The sequence below is a fragment of the Dendrobium catenatum genome, unplaced genomic scaffold (assembly GCF_001605985.2).
Source record: "Dendrobium catenatum unplaced genomic scaffold, ASM160598v2 fragScaff_scaffold_986, whole genome shotgun sequence".
Taxonomy (NCBI): Eukaryota; Viridiplantae; Streptophyta; class Magnoliopsida; order Asparagales; family Orchidaceae; genus Dendrobium; species Dendrobium catenatum.
This window is the reverse complement of record NW_021319448.1, coordinates 456,453-460,252: the sequence shown is the minus strand read 5'-3', so window position 1 is coordinate 460,252 and position 3,800 is coordinate 456,453.

Sequence of the window (3,800 nt, the reverse complement as noted above, 5' to 3'; positions counted from 1 at the left end):
TCTCCAACTTTTATTTCAGCTGAAATCATTGCTAATTCAATCAAGCCATTTATAAATCCTATTTTGGATGATTGGGATGCTAATTAGTTCGAAAAATTGAATTGTAAAGTTTGGCACCCCCACCTCTAAAGTGGATCAAATTAAATATTGATGCTTCTCTTTTGAACTTGAACCTTGCGAGAATTGGAGTTGTTAGAGATGATAAAGGAAAATTTCTTGTGGCTTTTGGCAAATGGATTTATGTTTGAGAGGTCGCTCAATTAGAGCTTTTAGCAATCCTTTCCTTAAAGGACGTCCTTTAAGATTGGATGAACGAAGCTGAAGGTATTTTTTATTGAAGGAGATAATATAAATGTTATTAAGCTATTGCATAAATACTTGGTTAGCAAAGTAAATTCTCCCTCTTTAGATTTATATTTTCTTTATGATTTTAAACATATTAATTTTCGTTATATTTCTAGAGAGAAGAATAAGGTTGAGGATTTTTGTGTAACCTATGTTTTGGAAGTTAGCCACTTTTGGGACTTTTTTCATAATAATCTTCCTTCTCTTTTTATCACTTATATATGAGAAGATTGTGATAGGATAGCTATCTCATAGATTGTATTTCCTTTTTTTATTAAAAAAATTTGCTATTTACATTGCTTCAAAAACAAAAACAAAAGGCATGATATCCCGCATATAATTATTAAGAGTAGAAAGATAAATTAAAATACATGGTGTAAATTGAAAGAAAATTAAAAACTAAAGCCATCCATCACGTGAAGCAACATAAAAAATAATTGAATATTTTAATTGAAACAACACCCCAGCTGTGATGAATTGGAGTAAAGAAATAAATATAAACAACAAAGGATGTGGATAGCTGCTCCTCCAAGAAGATCTTCAAAACATGCCAAGTAGACCTAACGGTAAGCATAATAGACCAATAACACATGCGCCATAACTAGAAAACTTAAAGGATGCAACCAGTCAGGCCAATTATAATGATTGATAAATTTGGATGGTAAAATCTAATAAAAATACATAACAACCAAATTCTAGAAATCTAGGCCAAAATTAGTCGAACCACATTAAACAAACTAGAAAAAAAACCATTGGGTGAAAAAAAAAGGTTACATAGTATCGTCCACCCTAACCAATGCCTTCAATCTAAACCATTATCCTAATTTTATTAAATTTTAATATCTTATTTATTAGGGTTAGTTAAATAATCAAACTATGAAGATATTAATGAAAGACAATATAAAAATATAAGTATAAGGATAATTTAATCAAATGTAAATAAAAATATAAATAAATATTGGTAAATAACACATTCTTATATATGAATAATAGAAAAATATAAAACATGTGATAAATATTAAATTAAATTACAGGGTATAAGATAACTAGTTCATAAAGAACCACTCCCCATCACAATAAGATTACTAAATATGTAAATGGGTAGCCTCCCATACAACGTGAAGTTTATAATCTTAAAGTAGACTTGCTTAGATTTATCAATTTTTCTAGGGTACATTTCTAGCATGCTTTAAATGATTTTTATTAGGATCCTCTTCTTTTCCTTCAGTTTAACATCGATATTGCAATGTAATGATCAAAGTGGTCCACTACTGACCAAAATTACATGCTGACTTAATTGGGCTTCAAAATTTTTGGTAGAAGTAACTAAATTTTATAATTAAATCCCTAAATTTCCCACTATATCTCTCAATGGTATTTTTCTACTTCTAAATTATTTACTTTGATTAAATCTTAGAGTGTATATAGGTTCAGGATTAATAGCAACTTGTTGAGGATTGTTCTAATTTACTTCTTAATTATTTTGAATAGAATTCCATTGATTGTTACCCTCTATTATTTGACCAATAAAAAACAGGATGGTTTCTCTAACATGGATTATATGTAGTGGACTCGAAATTATATTATCTTCTAAAAAAATAATATTTTTATACCCTTGTACATTACCATTTTTAATTAAATTTAAATTTTCTAATTACAAAGATGATTAAATTCCTAATCTAGAATTCACTCCTATTATGCTCAACTTCTTAGAAATTGTTACAACATATGGAGTTAATATTGACAAAGCATAATACTTAAAAAATTTAGCTACTCTCTTTGGATTTATCTTATCACAGGATGCTAAAATTTTTTAGTAGTCATTTTTTCTATTAATTTATATTATTTCTCAAATGGCTTAGACATTAATGATCCTCCAACAACAACAACATCTATGATTACATTAGGAGATCCTAATAATCATTATAAAATGTTTGAAAAACCAACAAATCAGATAAAGCATGGTAAGGGCATTTCCAAAGCATTTCCTTAAATGGAGGTCTTTGCTACAACCTACCAATTCTTAGGAGCGGAGCAGAGAATAGCAGTTTTGATGGAATGAAGGTGATCAGTGGTTCTCCGTCGACCTTGTATGGCCGACAGAGGTCCTCGGTGTGTCTCTATCAATTTTGACGGAATGAAGAACTGGAGGAGCGGAGAGCGATCTCGGTGCTCTTGGAGATTTTATCGAAACAATGCAATCTTGGCATATTGGTGATGCTTTAGAGTTCGGTGGATTTCCATCTACGTGAGGTTCTCCTTTAGCCTATTTTGGCGAAGGTGATTGATTTGGAATTAGTTTTGGCGAAACATTTCCTAAGACGAGGCGATCTTGGCAGGGATGATCTTCGTGATCTTGATCGATTTGAATTGCGAAATGAAAGTGTCAGGTAGATGCTTTGGTATGTTTAAATGGAAGAGGAAGGTGATTTTGGACTCTCTTTGGATTTTGGTGTTCCTCCATCTATCCGGTGTGGCCGTCGGAGGTTCTTGGTCTGGATTTTATGCCTTAGTCTTCAATCTAAACCTCAGATGAGGGTGATTTCGAATTTCCTTCATATTTTTTAGCGAAAAGATGGTGTTCTTGGAGATCGGTCATCGGCCCTATGTGGCCGACGGCTGGTATTATAGTTCAAATAATTCAAAATTATGGTTCTCTTTCTCTTAGATATCATTCAAGCCCATTTTGACATGGGGACATCGTCGACCCGGTGTTGCTGCAGTTATTCATTTTAAAGATTGAAGTTTTTCTTGAAGGATCTTTTTTTGTTCAATAAATGGGTTTGGAAATCTTTTCATAACCTGTTTGTTCTTTCTTCTTCTTGGCTTGATTTCTTGAAGGTTTTTGGTGAAAGATCTGATGTAGTCCTAGTAGTGATTACTTGCTCTTCTGTTTTTTCTTTAGATTGTCCAAGTGGCTAGATTTGTGATAAATCAGTGAAAGTTAAATAAACCATTCATTTCAAGTAGTTATATAGCCTAGGTATAAATAAGTCAATCAAATCTTAGCTTTATCTCTTAAAGAGAATGAGAACAATCTAAGTCTAATAACACTATCACTGACACCATTGTACTTATATGTTGTTCAAATTTCTAATAATTAGGCTAAATTTAAATTGATATCTTTAATAGAAGTTCCCCCATACTAGAATTTTTAATCATTTGAATTATAATAAGTTTAATTCAAAATCATTATCTTTGATCATAGGTCTATTAATTCTCTAATGAAAAATCCCTAAGTGGTCTAGAATGATCATGATCTAGTACAGAGTTCAGCTATTTTCATAATTTTTTTTATTTTTTAAGGTTTTTTTCTCTTCAGAGTAAAAAAAAAGTTCTTTTCAATGTCACATTTCTTCACTAAGAGAACAAGGACTTTAGTAGTTAAAACTACAACATCGCATGCGATGATGTTATTATTTGAGAACTATAGCGCCTGAGTGGAAAACATTACA